Below are 16810 nucleotides of genomic sequence, written 5' to 3'. Positions count from 1 at the left end.
GGGTTTTCGATGAGGAAATCATACTGTAATAACCTTTTGGCATTCTTTAAAAAGGTTACTACTACCAGTTAATTACGCAAATAAGGATGTAGGTTCAGTGGGGTGGGGGGTTAAATACGTAATTCTTTCTGTTGAAAACATTGTTAACTGCGAACCCTTAACACACACAAAAAAAAATTAGTCGCAAGAATTGTCTTGGTGATTGGTAGTTTAAGTTCATTTCAAGATGGTGAAGACTAAGTATTAATGTAGTGAATGAAGGGTCATTTTGCCGAATATACTTTTTATAAATTAACACATATGGGATAAGTAAAACATATATATAGACGTTTTGTTTTGTAGTTTGTTGCTTGAGTGGAACTTTAGGCATAGTAGGTTTGAAAAGGTTAATGAACTTAAACAGCTTGTTGAATTAAAACTGGAGGACGTTTCGGCTTTTCTACTGAGGCCTTCTTCACATTTTGTTTTTTGTTCGTAAACTTGCGGGTCTCTGTCGAAATTAAACACGATTTTAGTTTTGAAACTTATAAAGCAGAAGGATAACGTTGTTAAACTTGAAATGTCATTGTCTTCATATTGGTGGAGTTTTACTGCAGTAGTTGAACTAGTTAAAGTGTATAAATGACATATGTAAAGTTAAAGTATTGAAAAAATATTGATTGTTCTGATTTGGAGAAAGTTTTTTTTACAGTGATCAGAACGTAAATATGGAGCCAGCCCATTTGGGTATAAACAGAATTGAGTGTATCTAATTTATTTGGAGTAATGTAAAAAATGGTGCGTATATAACAGTGATGTTCGTTATGGATTTAGTTCTTAAAATACTGGAATTAATAAGTATTAATTATGTATTTGTTAAACTTTGATTAGCATAACTAACCAAATCAGTTAAAAAACATTCATACAGCTGTTATTTTCTCATTTAAAAAAGTAGTTGCCGCATGATTTTACACGATATATGCTTATATTTTTAGGAAGTCATTGGTCTCATGAAATAACCGTGCTTCTTGCTGACACTGAGATAATAATGACTTTCAGTCTTCAGTCATAAAAATGGGTCTGGCACAGAATTGGAAATGTAATGGGAACACTTATAGCCCAGACATCTGTGACAAGAAAATGAAGGCGTTAAGTGTAGACACATTTTTGTGTTTGAACAAAATATAATTCACTTCAAGTAATATTTTGTTATTTTTAACATATGTTACTGTGATTGCTGTTAATATTGTTCAAAGAGCTGTTACTGTAATAAGTAATTATTACATATTGAAATACAAATGTTTGTTCATAAAGTATTTAAATATCAATGTATTCAGATTTTCCACCCTTAATATCTGTGTAACATATACACTTAGATGTAATATCCATAAATGCTTTATCTGCTGGTTACTGGTTTACAGTGCAACAGCATATATCCCAAGATTAAATATTCCTCAAAATCAATCATAATAACAGTAAAGAGACTGGCAGGGGTTGTACATCTTGGGAATTTTTTGAAATCATGCAGTATTTCATGGCTGGTGACCCAGCAGACACACATCTGAGGACATGGTCATCATTGATATGTTCCAGTAGGAGATAAGAAAGTTTTTTGTTACTTGTTTGTTTGGTTGTGTTATAAAATGGATCTTAGATACTAGAAATTAAGTTAAAATATGTAAAGAATACACTGTGTACTGTATATATTTCTCCTGACAAGCAAATCATTTTACTTTATTACTGTAGTAATGCAAAGACCAAAAACTTCATGTGGTCCAGGAGTAACTTACATTGTTTTATTTTCAGGTGATGACTTGATTATGCCATCAGGATGTTCAACACCAGTGTGGAAGGGAAGGGATACCCATACATTCTCGATTGATGAGAGTGTCATGGTAGATAGTCGAACAGCGAGCCCCAGCCACAGTTCAGAGACTTTGCACACGAGCAGAACGATGCTGTGATGGACTTGGTGAATATGCAAAGAAGCATTGTGAAGGAAAGAAATGACTTCTCAAGTCATGTTCTTAAAGATTTCCTGAAACAATACAACTTTTTTTTCCAAATTTCGTTTATTTTCATCCCCTATTATAAGCAGTTGAGTGGAGATATGAAGATTCTGACCCATGGGCAAACTTTCCACCTAACTTATTTATTATGAAGTGGGCATTTCCTCCAGTTTGCACAAGGCTCTGATTTTCTCTGTGGGTAAACTTCTCACCTAGTTAATTTTCTGTGGATGTGTGTGTGTGTGTGTTTTCTTATAGGGAAGTCACATTGGGCTATCTGCTGAGTTCCCCGGGATGGACTCGGCAGATAGCCCGATGTGGCTTTGCTATAAGAAAACACACATTTTCTATGCACAAGGGAAAATCATGTTCAAATGTAACAATCCTGGATAAACAATTAGTACTAGGACATTTCCAATGAAACAGATGTATCAGTAGGTAAATAACATAGACCACAGGAACAAGAAGTACACTGGGTAAAGGAAATACAAAGCTAAGCTTAACTCACTGCAAAAGATGTGGAATATATCACCAGGTCAAAGTTGTATTACACAAGAAAAGTGCATTTCTGTTATCTCAACAAACAAATTAATAAGTGTATTGTGAAAGAGTTCTGTATATAATATTAAATCATGATTTAAATCACTTGTTATTAAAACAAACAGTGATTAATGTTTTCTGTTTTTACTAAATAGTGTTTCTCATGGAAAATACGTCTTTGAAGTCCTGATTTAAAAACAAAAGACATTTGTACTGTTGCAGCATGTACAATAATAGCTAAGCCTTCTCCCAGTTTTTGGGAAACTCTTCAGGTCCTACTATTGGCCAATAAATTGGTGTCATCTCTTTCTTGCACCTGTAATATCAACTTCTGTTTTGTTATAATACTGATTATCATGCCTAGGTCAAGTCCTTCCTCACTCAGGACACAGAAATATAATCAAGTGCTGTTATATCGAGGTGTTCAGTCTTTTATGTTTGTACTTAAGTCATCTGAAAGCCCTCTCTGTGACCGCTCTTGTAGAATTCTGAATTTTATTATAATTCTGCTGGATTTTGCTTAAATGTCCCTCATCTCTGTACTATGACAAGAGAGAACTAATCACATGGTATGCCGAGTCTCCTAGAAGTTGGTATTTTGCCACATTTAATCCATGAAGGTGATTCCGGAGTAGGCTGTTTCCCGGCATCATGTGGAGATCTTTGCCACCTTGTGTGCACACCCAGGAACTTCATGCTGCTGTCACAATCATCTTGCAGGTGAACACTGGTGAATCCCTTTCTGTTAATGTACAAATTATTGTGTGATGGCAGTTTTGGAATTGTGATCCCAGATATTCAGATACAATATATGAAAAGATAAAACACAACATGACAACAGCTATAGATGTACAAGTGGACAAAAGAGTTTAAAACTGGCAGAACATTTAAATTGTGGTTGTATCAATATTAAATAATATATTACAGTGAAGGATTTGGTGTGTTATGAGAAATGGGTTTTGAATTTCAACACATTTAACATGATTTTTAAAAATCATACAACTGATTAATAAAGTTAAAATATTATTTTTTCACCATTAATGGTTAAAGTTATTTGTTTGACACTATTACCCTTTATAAATTCTTTGTTCTGCTTGTAACGTGTACTGAGGTTACAGTGTGTTTTGTACAATGAAGAAACAAACGGAGACCAAAGATCTAATGTTTTTATATGTTACATTGATCTTAGTAGTACGTTACTTTAATTATCACCACTGCAGGCATCTAGCAGATGTCTTCGTAATAATTTTATATATTTAATGCATTAAAATACAGTTACTGAGTAAGTGACAAAAATTACTGTTACAATTGCAACAAATGCAAGTTTTTTCTAAAGGTGACTGAACCATTTGTTTTGTCATCTGTTGATGTGTGTACAGGTTTAATTGAGATGATAATTTTAATACATAAAGGTTGCTCACGACCTTTAAGAAAAATGGTGCTAAATTTTAGTAATTGAATATGTTACTTGAGCTACCCTGTGCAGAATATTTATAGGACTCACTTTAAATATGTTACTCGAGCTACTCTGTGCAGAATATTTATAGAACTCACTTTAAATATGTTACTCGAGCTACCCTGTGCAGAATATTTTAGAGCTCACTTTAAATATGTTACTCGAGCTACCCTGTGCAGAATATTTATAGAACTCACTTTAAATATGTTACTCGAGCTACCCTGTGCAGAATATTTATAGAACTCACTTTAAATATGTTACTCGAGCTACCCTGTGCAGAATATTTATAGAACTCACTTTAAATATGTTACTCGAGCTACTCTGTGCAGAATATTTATAGAACTCACTTTAAATATGTTACTCGAGCTACCCTGTGCAGAATATTTTAGAGCTCACTTTAAATATGTTACTCGAGCTACCTGTGCAGAATATTTATAGAGTTCACTTTAAATATGTTACTCGAGCTACCCTGTGCAGAATATTTATAGAGCTCACCTTAAATATGTTACTCGAGCTACCCTGTGCAGAATATTTATAGAGCTCACTTTAAATATGTTACTCGAGTTACCCTGTGCAGAATATTTATAGAACTCACTTTAAATATGTTACTCGAGCTACCCTGTGCAGAATATTTATAGAACTCACTTTAACAAAATTTGTTATACAATATATAATTTTAGACGTCATATGGTTTTTAATGATCTCAAATAACTATTTTGTTAACTTTACAAAATTCTAACCAGGATAAAATTCTGAAAAAAAAAAATTCAATTATGACAGTTAACATTATACCATACTGTATTCAATTATGATAGTTAACAATACAGCATATTGTATTCAATTATGATAGTTAATATTATACCATATTGTATTCAGTTATGATAGTTAACATTATACCATATTGTATTCAATTATGACAGTTAACATTATACCATATTGTATTCAATTATGATAGTTAACAATACAGCATATTGTATTCAATTATGATAGTTAACATTATACCATATTGTATTCAATTATGATAGTTAACATTATACCATATTGTATTCAATTATGATAGTTAATATTATACCATACTGTATTCAATTATGATAGTTAACATTATACCATATTGTATTCAATTATGATAGTTAACATTATACCATATTGTATTCAATTATGATAGTTAACATTATACCATATTGTATTCAGTTATGATAGTTAACATTATACCATATTGTATTCAATTATGATAGTTAACATTATACCATATTGTATTCAATTATGATAGTTAACAATACAGCATATTGTATTCAATTATGATAGTTAACATTATACCATATTGTATTCAATTATGATAGTTAACATTATACCATATTGTACTCAATTATGATAGTTAATATTATACCATATTGTATTCAATTATGATAGTTAATATCATACAATATTGTATTCAATTATGATAGTTAACATTATCATACCATATTGTATTCAATTATGATAGTTAACATTATACCATATTGTATTCAATTATGATAGTTAACATTATACCATATTGTATTCAATTATGATAGTTAACAATACAGCATATTGTATTCAATTATGATAGTTAACATTATACCATATTGTATTATTATGATAGTTAACATTATACCATATTGTATTCAATTATGATAGTTAATATTATACCATATTGTATTCAGTTATGATAGTTAACATTATACCATATTGTATTCAATTATGATAGTTAACAATACAGCATATTGTATTCAATTATGATAGTTAACATTATACCATATTGTATTCAATTATGATAGTTAACATTATACCATATTGTATTCAATTATGATAGTTAATATTATACCATATTGTATTCAGTTATGATAGTTAACATTATACCATATTGTATTCAATTATGATAGTTAACATTATACCATATTGTATTCAATTATGACAGTTAACATTATACCATATTGTATTCAGTTATGATAGTTAACATTATACCATATTGTATTCAATTATGATAGTTAACATTATACCATATTGTACTCAATTATGATAGTTAACAATACAGCATATTGTATTCAATTATGATAGTTAACAATACAGCATATTGTATTCAATTATGATAGTTAACATTATACCATATTGTACTCAATTATGATAGTTAACATTACACCATATTGTATTCAATTATGATAGTTAATATTATACCATATTGTATTCAATTATGATAGTTAACATTATACCATATTGTATTCAATTATGATAGTTAACATTATACCATATTGTATTCAATTATGATAGTTAACATTATACCATATTGTATTCAGTTATGATAGTTAACATTATACCATATTGTATTCAATTATGATAGTTAACATTATACCATATTGTATTCAATTATGATAGTTAACATTATACCATATTGTATTCAGTTATGATAGTTAACATTATACCATACTGTATTCAATTATGATAGTTAACATTATACCATATTGTACTCAATTATGATAGTTAACATTATACCATATTGTATTCAATTATGATAGTTAACATTATACCATATTGTACTCAATTATGATAGTTAACATTATACCATATTGTATTCAATTATGATAGTTAACATTATACCATATTGTATTCAATTATGATAGTTAACAATACAGCATATTGTATTCAATTATGATAGTTAACATTATACCATATTGTACTCAATTATGATAGTTAATATTATACCATATTGTATTTAGTTATGATAGTTAACATTATACCATACTGCATTCAATTATGATAGTTAACATTATACCATATTAATCAGTGATGTCGAGAAATATTATACCATATTGTATACAATTATGATAGTTAACATTGTACCATATTGTATTTAATTATGATAGTTAATATTATACCATATTGTATTCAATTATGATAGTTAATATTATACAATATTGTACTCAATTATGATAGTTAATATTATACCATATTGTATTCAATTAGTGTTAACAACATCGATAATTAATTCTCTGAGTCGATAATCTAATAACTCAATGATTGGGAACAGTTTAAGAACCACTTGCATGTAGCTTATCTCTTGTAATAGTTTTTACTTATTTATTTACTAGACATATTGTTAATTTTCATTGTGTCAGTGGTCTATTCATGCTCAAAGTTTTCTGTTAATAATAATCACAGACAAATTGTTCAGTTAATATATTTCAAGTCATAATAGTTCATGTTTGTTATACATGTTCATGCTAGTTATACATGTTCATGATTTTTATCTTTTGATTTTGAAATTTTACAGAAAACCTATATGAAGTGAAATCAACTTGGTGGATTCCAACAAAAATAAAGAAGGTAATAGAACAGCACTCCTGATGTGTCCCACACTGATGAGATGTGTGAAGTGATCAGATATGTCTGTACTGAATGTGACAAAGTTGAAGTAAAGAAATCATTCTTGGGATTCTTCCCTATTGCCAGAAAGACTGATGGTGAGCTCACAGAGGATATTCTGATGGAAAATGTAGGCATGACTGTCAAGTCTTTCCCAGACAAGATGGAGTGCTCAGAGTTTTTATGAATTGTCTGATGAAGATATCTGTGAAAATTGGACAACTTTGGAAGCTGTCAAAATCAGTGTTGAAAAAGCATAGAAATGGACAGCATTGCAGTTTCTGGAGTTTATTGTGAAATAAGGTTTTTGTGAATTTCTGATAAACTTGTTACTTTGTTTAAGGTTCATTTTGACTGTCAGTGTGTCTGTTGCTTTATGTGAAAGAAGTTTTTTACCAAGTAGAAATTGATAACAAATTTCTTTTGCTCAACCACGAGTCAGACAAATCTGGCTTTACTTTCAATTGTAACCACGAGTCAGACAAATCTGGCTTTACTTTCAATTGAATATGAAATATTGAAAATACAAATTTTGCAATATGCAAAAAAGGTGAATTTTGATGAGATCTTTTGATCAGTTTGCACAAATTAAGGCTCAAAAAAGAAACTGTGAATCTTCTCTATTTACCTTCCAAGACTAGCCTGAGCACTGATACTCGGTTCCTTGTATTTTTTGTATTAAATACAATGCAGTATTACCTTTTCCATGAATTTTTAATATCCTGTATTTTTCTTATTTGCTTTTGACAGTACTGTATCATTTAAAAGTCTATTTACAAACATTATATGTTTTTCTATGTATTTGAATTTTTAATTGGTGCCAATGGAAGAATTTGCTACATACTTTATGTATCAACTCTCAAATAGAGAAGTCGTTTTCACAAGGATAGAAGTTATTAGGTGTGTCATTGAACTATAAAAATCTATAGCAATGTTCAGTTCACTAGGTTGTTATGGTTACATCACACTTGTATGAAAAATATAATGAAACTTAACATGCTACTGAAAAACAAAATGAACAGTAAACTGTATATCCATGTGTACACAGATGTGTAGTTATTAATTTGATATTTTATCACAATAATATAACGCTTGCAACTTTTGCACACGGACAGGCGCTGTATTCAAATTTCACCTTGGTTATTATGCTGACAAAACATGGAGTTATGAACAGAGAGAGCACTCTCGTACATTGACCAATCACAGACTGTGACATAATGGAGGTTTCAAAATGGCCGACAAAACGGAAACAATGTCAACAACATGCAACTAACACACTAGCACATGTGAGTTTCGAAAGCGGTGAAAATTTCCTGAGAAAACTATGTAGTCGTGCATTGTTTGATGGTTTTAGTGACTGTTTTTTGGGTCAGAGTGTGCTGAATTACTCGAACCATTTTCAGGGCAATGTCAATGTCCTGGTATACATGTATAGATATTGTTTTGCCCTATCAGTAAGATGTCTAGTTTGATGTCTTTCTTCTGGCCTGTTCGTCCATTTCCATTTGAACAATAGCGGGAATTTCCCCACGTTGACACACGGTCATGTGACCAGATATCTCTGTGTAACAGAACTACTTAGCTGCCATCTGTTGATAACTATGCTAAACATATAATTTAATGTTGGACACAATTTATTGTTTATAAACATATATGTTTTGATCATTGAAAGCAAATTCCACCTGAAACGGAGGGCTTAGGGAGCCAACCATTTTTAAGAGAAAGATGGAGAACTAAAGAAAAACATTTTAAACAATGTTTGACTAAATATAACATTGTAGCATTATACAATTTCGTCTTCGTGTCGTCAATTGAAAGGAAGTCTCTGCGAAGGCGAACATTTTATTTATTTCTGCAGTGTGACTGATAAGTACAACGGACAGCTAAAACAATTTATAATAAAATTAGATTAAAATAAAATATTAACATTTCAGTTACATATTTATTTTGGGGATAAATCGCATTAATTTCTCAAAACTTGGTGTCAAGATGACGTATATTTTTTGCTATGAAATGTTTGTTTTAGATGGAAAGCCACATCTGTTGTGTCTACCGTGGGCAATCGAGCCCTGAATTTTAGCAATATAAGTCAGTTAACTTACCTTTGTTCTTTTCTATGATTCAGGCAGAATGTTTCTTGGGGCAACAGTTACCCCGACGCCCTAAGAAATGTTTATTTGGCCATCAGAGCGCAATCTTATTTAATTATTATACTGTTGATATTAATAAAACATGTATCTTTATTAATATGTTATGAATGATAATTTAATTATTAATGTCTTTAACATGCAAGAATATGTGCATTTTTCTTATACCAAAGACACACCGAGCGATCTGCTGAGTCCACCGAAGGGAATCGAACCTCTGATTTTAGTGTTGTAAATTCGTAGACTTAATGCTGTACCACGGGGAACAAGAATATACACCGTAAACCTCTTTATCTACTTATCTATCAGAGTTAGATATTATTGTGTAAACATCTGCTGACGTCAGTGGTATGGACATTGTTCCATGATTATTAATTAACCATGGTTAATTAGATACTAATGACTCCAATTTTGCATATTATTTAGGTACATATTTATTCATGTGCATATTAATAATTCAAATAATTAATACATAATTAATTATTCATTTGAATGTATTTAATTGGTTACTTAATTAATTATAAATTCTTATCTAATTAACTTTTAACTGACTATTAATTTGCATACTAATTACGTCTGCTTAACACTTCCGTTCTTGTTATGAAATTGAATAAGCATTGGGCTCGTCTTATGGAAATTTTTGTTTGTAGTTGAACACAAACCTGCACAATGGGCTATCTGTGCTTTGCCCACCACGGGTGTCAAAACCAGGTTTCTAGTGTTGTAAGTCCGCAGACATGCTGCTGTGTCGCTTGGACTCCATGGGAAGCGACGTGTGATGCTGAACAGCTGCTAAAATATTGCTTGGAGAAGATCACAATCTGGGAAAGAAAACGCTTGGTAACACAATGAAACTGATGTCGGTGTAACAGGAAAACTGATGGAGTCGTACAGCTCCTGAGTGGAACTATGGAATAGTCAAGTATTCCATTTAGAAACAGGTGGTATGATCATACGTTAGACAAGAATAAAGGAAGGTATTGCACATGTATAGGAGGAGAGGTAGGATTACTCTTCAATAATGACCTTATAAGGGGAAGTGGACAGTGGACAGCTGGATCTTCTAAGTTAGTGGGCAGCTGTGTCATCCAAGTTAGTGGACAATCGGGCATTCCAATAAATGGACATGAACCATTGGGTCTTCCAAATAAGATGACACCAAGGTATTTAACTGAAGGTGAATAGCGACTGCCTAGACCAAACGTTCACCATTATGCTTTGGGTGCATTGAGGGTGAGACACCAGTGAGACATTAAGCCAAAAATGTATTGACTGAAGAACCACTTTATATAGTACAGACATGAACTTTCGGTAGAAAAGCATAGCACTATCACGAGCATACCGCTACAAATGGTACATACAGTCATACAGCTACAACTGATACATACTGGTACAAAATTTTGGACTAAAAATATCATCAACAAATAAAATGCTCAACACGAGGGGGGGGGGGGTTAGAGTCTTGGGGAACACCAGGGAAGAAAGCAATAACCAAAGAAATCTACTTAGATATTTTGTAACGGTGATGTCTTACTTAACATGTACAATATTCTTCATTCATTATTTAGAATTTTGTAACGGTGATGTCTTACTTAACATGTACAATATTCTTCATTCATTATTTATAATTTTGTAACGGTGATGTCTTACTTAACATATACAATATTCTTCATTTATTATTTATAATTTTGTAACGGTATTTTGTAACGGTGATGTCTTACTTAACATGTACAATATTCTTCATTTATTATTTATAATTTTGTAACGGTGAGGTCTTACTTAACATGTACAATATTCTTCACTTATTATTTATAATTTTGTAACGGTATTTTGTAACGGTGATGTCTCACTTAACATGTACAATATTCTTCATTTATAATTTAGAATTTTGTAACGGTATTTTGTAACGGTGATGTCTTACTTAACATGTACAATATTCTTCATTTATTATTTATAATTTTGTAACGGTATTTTGTAACGGTGATGTCTTACTTAACATGTACAATATTCTTCATTTATTATTTATAATTTTGTTAACGGTATTTTGTAACGGTGATGTCTTACTTAACATGTACAATATACAATATTCTTACAGCAATATTTGTAAGAATTAAATTTTCTCATATATTTCAAATATTAATTTTTCATCTTCTAAGCCTAGCATAAGGTTAAGGCACTCGAATCATAATCCGAGGGTCGCGGGTTCGAATCCCCCTCACACCAAACATGCTCGCCCTTTCAGCCGTGGTGGCTTTATAATGTGACTATCAATCCCACTATTCGTTGGTAAAAGAGTAGCCCAAGAGTTGGCGGTGGGTGGTGATGACTAGCTGCCTTCCCTCTAGTCTTACACTGCTAAATTAGGGACGTCTAGCGCAAATAGTCCTCGTGTAGCTTTGCGCGAAATTACAAAGACAAACAAACAATCTTCGCCCTTGACATCTTACTGGTAAAGAAATTCAGATTAAATGTGAACAACTTATTTACTTACTTTAAACTGGCGTCGTTATGCTCCGGCCTGTTAACCTTTGCCCCCCAGTGCCCTAGCAGTTTGTCTGCAGACTCACAACGCTAAAATCCGAATTTCGATATCCCTGGCGGGAAGAGCAAAGATAGCCCTTTGTGTAGCTTAGTATTGTCCTTCAAACTGTACAGTGCAAGTTCTGAACAGATTCGTGTTGTAACAGTTGTCTGGCTTTGTATATGTTTATCTCTTCTTCAGCTCGTGAATACACTTCGAATTTCCAGATTTGAATTCAGTGAAAAATAATAAATTTCGTTCGATCGGCAGAGAGGTTATAATATATGTGCGTTTTCTTCTGTTGTCACTAGACGATGGAGCCACTAGCGTAGAATGTTTAATTTTAAATGGACATAATTCCTGAAGCAGGGTATTTATTATTTAAACAAAAAGATGTCGCATGTCTAGAGGTTCGATAGGTATTTATTAATTTTAGAATCATACCAGAATGATTGTACTTCAATGTTGCTGTGGACTCCCAACAGTAACGTTAAAGACTATAGTAAGTTGGGTTTATGTCTCTATAAAGTTCTTCAGGCCTCCTAGTGGAGTTACATTCAGGACTCCTAGAGGAGTTACATTCAGGCCTCCTAGTAGAGTTACAATGGCAGAATTTAGGGCTTAATTCCTCACAATGCAGACACAGCACATGGCTTAATGTGGCTCTGCTCTAAAACAAACAGACCTTCCAGTGTATATGTTACATTCAAGCCTCCTAGTGGAGTTACATTCAGGACTCCTAGAGGAGTTAAATTCAGACCTCCTAGTGTAGTTACATTCAGGCCTTCTAGTGAAGTTACAAACACGCCGTCTATTGGAGATACATTCAGACCTTCTAATGAAGTTACATTGAGACATTCTAGTGGAGTTACATTGAAACATTTTGGAGGAGTTACATTAACTATTATGGTTATTCTTATTCATTGTCACTTTTTAATCTTTCTATCACCAGTTCCTGTTTTGTTTCTTTCTATCACTAATTTCTTGTTTTGTTTCTCTTTAAAACTAGTTTCTTGTTATTTTTTTCTTTTTATCACCAGTTCTTTCTTGTTTTGTTTCTTTTTATCACAAGTTTCTTGTTTTGTTTCTTTCTATCACTAGTTTCCTGATTTGTGTCTTTCTATCACTAGTTTCTTATTTTGTTTCTTTTTATCACTAGTTTCTTGTTTTTTTCTTTTTATTACTAGTTTTTTGTTTTGTTTCTTTTTATCACTAGTTTCTTGTTTTGTTTCTTTCTATCACTAGTTTCCTGATTTGTATCTTTCTATTACTACGTTCTTGTTTTGTTTCTTTCTATCACTAGTTTCCTGATTTGTATCTTTCTGTTACTACGTTCTTGTTTTGTTTCTTTCTATCACAAGTTTCTTGTTTTGTTTCTCTTTATCACTAGTTTCTTGTTGTTTTTTCTTTTTATCACCAGTTCTTTCTTGTTTTGTTTCTTTTTATCACAAGTTTCTTGTTTTGTTTCTTTCTATCACTAGTTTCCTGATTTGTGTCTTTCTATCACTAATTTCTTGTTTTGTTTCTTTTTATCACAAGTTTCTTGTTTTGTTTCTTTGTATTATTAGTTTCTTGTTTTGTTTCTTTTTATCACTAGTTTTTTCTTTTGTTTCTTTCTATCACCAGTTTCTTGTTTTGTTTCTTTCTATCACTAGTTTCTTATTTTGTTTATTTTTATCACAAGTTTCTTGTTTTGTTTCTTTCTATCACTAGTTTTCTGATTTGTGTCTTTCTATCACTAATTTCTTGTTTTGTTTCTTTTTATCACTAGTTTCTTGTTTTGTTTCTTTCTATCACCAGTTTCTTGTTTTGTTTCTTTCTATCACTAATTTCTTATTTTGTTTATTTTTATCACAAGTTTCTTGTTTTGTTTCTTTCTATCACTAGTTTTCTGATTTGTGTCTTTCTATCACCAGTTTCTTGTTTTGTTTCTTTCTATCACTAGTTTTCTGATTTGTGTCTTTCTATCACTAATTTCTTGTTTTGTTTCTTTTTATCACTAGTTTCTTGTTTTGTTTCTTTGTATTACTAGTTTCTTGTTTTGTTTCTTTTTATCACCAGTTTCTTGTTTTGTTTCTTTCTATCACTAGTTTCTTATTTTGTTTATTTCTATCACTAGTTTGTTGTTTTTTTCTTTTTATCACCAGTTCTTTCTTGTTTTGTTTCTTTTTATCACAAGTTTCTTGTTTTGTTTCTTTCTATCACTAGTTTCCTGATTTGTATCTTTCTATCACTAATTTCTTGTTTTGTTTCTTTTTATCACAAGTTTCTTGTTTTGTTTCTTTCTATCACTAGTTTTTTGATTTGTGTCTTTCTATCACTAATTTCTTGTTTTGTTTCTTTCTATCACCAGTTTCTTGTTTTGTTTCTTTCTATCACTAGTTTCTTATTTTGTTTATTTTTATCACAAGTTTCTTGTTTTGTTTCTTTCTATCACTAGTTTCCTGATTTGTGTCTTTCTATCACTAATTTCTTGTTTTGTTTCTTTTTATCACTAGTTTCTTGTTTTGTTTCTTTGTATTACTAGTTTCTTGTTTGTTTTTTTTTATCACTAGTTTCTTGTTTTGTTTCTTTGTATTACTAGTTTCTTGTTTTGTTTCTTTGTATTACTAGTTTCTTGTTTTGTTTCTTTTTATCACTAGTTTCTTGTTTTGTTTCTTTCTATCACTAGTTTCTTATTTTGTTTATTTCTATCACAAGTTTCTTGTTTTGTTTCTTTCTATCACTAGTTTTCTGATTTGTGTCTTTCTATCACTAATTTCTTGTTTTGTTTCTTTTTATCACTAGTTTCTTATTTTGTTTCTCTTTATTACTAGTTTCTTGTTTTTTTTCTTTTTATCACCAGTTCTTTCTTGTTTTGTTTCTTTTTATCACAAGTTTCTTGTTTTGTTTCTTTCAATCACTAGTTTCCTGATTTGTATCTTTCTATCACTAATTTCTTGTTTTGTTTCTTTTTATCACAAGTTTCTTGTTTTGTTTCTTTCTATCACTAGTTTCCTGATTTGTGTCTTTCTATCACTAGTTTCCTGATTTGTGTCTTTCTATCACTAATTTCTTATTTTGTTTCTTTTTATCAGCAGTCTGTTTACCAGTTTTTTGTTTTATTTAAATTTGTATCTCTAGGTTCCTGTTTTATTTAACTTTCTATCATTAGCTTCCTGTTTTATTTAACTTTCTATCACCAGTTTGCTGTTTTATTTAAATTTGTTTCTTTAGTTTCCTGTTTTATTTAATTGTTTATCACTAGTTACCTGTTTTATTTAACTTTCTATCACCAGTTTTCTATATTAATAAAATCTATATCACCATTTTTCTGTTTTATTTAAATTTCTATAATTATTTTTCTCTTTTATTTAATTTTCTATAATTATTTTTCTGTTTTATTTAATTTTCTATCACTAGTTTTCTGTTTTATTTAACTTTCTATCACTAGTTTCCTGTTTTATTTAACTTTCTATCATTAGCTTCCTGTTTTATTTAACTTTCTATCATTTGTTTTCTATATTAATAAAATCTATATCACCATTTTTCTGTTTTATTTAATTTTCTATAATTATTTTTCTGTTTTTTTAATTTTCTATCACTAGTTTTCTGTTTTATTTAACTTTCTATCACTAGTTTCCTGTTTTATTTAACTTTCTATCATTAACTTCCTGCTTTATTTAACTTTCTATCACCAGTTTGCTGTTTTATTTAAATTTGTTTCTTTAGTTTCCTGTTTTATTTAATTGTTTATCACTAGTTACCTGTTTTATTTAACTTTCTATCACCAGTTTTCTATATTAATAAAATCTATATCACCATTTTTCTGTTTTATTTAATTTTCTATAATTATTTTTCTGTTTTATTTAATTTTCTATCACTAGTTTCCTGTTTTATTTAACTTTCTATCACTAGTTACCTGTTTTATTTAACTTTCTATAACTACGTCTTTGTTTTATTTACCTTTCTATCACTAGTTTTCTGTTTTATTTAACTTTCTCTCACTAGTTTTCTGTTTTATTTAACTTTCTCTCCCTAGTTTCCTATTTTATTTAACTTTCTATCATTAGTTTTCTGTTTTATTTAACTTTCTATCACTAGTTTCCTGTTTTATTTACCTTTCTATCACTGGTTTTCTGTTTTATTTATCTTTCTATCACCACTTTCCTGTTTTATTTACCTTTCTATCACCACTTTCCTGTTTTATTTACGTTTCTATCACCACTTTCCTGTTTTATTTATCTTTCTATCACCACTTTCCTGTTTTATTTATCTTTCTATCACCACTTTCCTGTTTTATTTACCTTTCTATCACCACTTTCCTGTTTTATTTACGTTTCTATCACCACTTTCCTGTTTTATTTATCTTTCTATCACCACTTTCCTGTTTTATTTACCTTTCTATCACCACTTTCCTGTTTTATTTACCTTTCTATCACCACTTTCCTGTTTTATTTATCTTTCTATCACCAGTTTCCTGTTTTATTTATCTTTCTATCACCACTTTCCTGTTTTATTTACCTTTCTATCACCACTTTCCTGTTTTATTTAACTTTCTATCACTAGTTTCTGTTTTATTTAACTTTCTATCACTAGTTTTCTGTTTTATTTATCTTTCTATCACCACTTTCCTGTTTTATTTACCTTTCTATCACCACTTTCCTGTTTTATTTATCTTTCTATCACCAGTTTCCTGTTTTATTTATCTTTCTGTCACCACTTTCCTGTTTTATTTACCTTTCTATCACCTCTTTCCTGTTTTATTTACCAGTTTCCTGTTTTATTTACCTTTCTTTCA

At 30.4% G+C, this 16810-nt stretch overlaps 1 long non-coding RNA gene across 2 annotated transcripts; it reads left to right on the top strand.

Annotated features, from left to right (window-relative positions):
• The first annotated feature begins 391 nt into the window (after positions 1-391).
• On the top strand, positions 392-9549 carry LOC143250408 (uncharacterized). Of its 2 annotated transcripts, none has more exons than XR_013028172.1 (3): positions 392-777; positions 1786-3248; positions 7271-9549. It is a non-coding gene; the product is annotated as an uncharacterized LOC143250408 (long non-coding RNA). The 2 variants fall into 2 exon arrangements; XR_013028173.1 differs by having other exon boundaries at positions 1786-3258.
• Positions 9550-16810: the final 7261 nt, after the last annotated feature.

This window comes from Tachypleus tridentatus, chromosome 5 (genome assembly GCF_004210375.1).
Source record: "Tachypleus tridentatus isolate NWPU-2018 chromosome 5, ASM421037v1, whole genome shotgun sequence".
NCBI classification, from domain to species: Eukaryota; Metazoa; Arthropoda; class Merostomata; order Xiphosura; family Limulidae; genus Tachypleus; species Tachypleus tridentatus.
The sequence above is the reverse complement of the archived record's forward strand: the minus strand, read 5'-3'. Positions and strand labels throughout refer to the sequence as shown.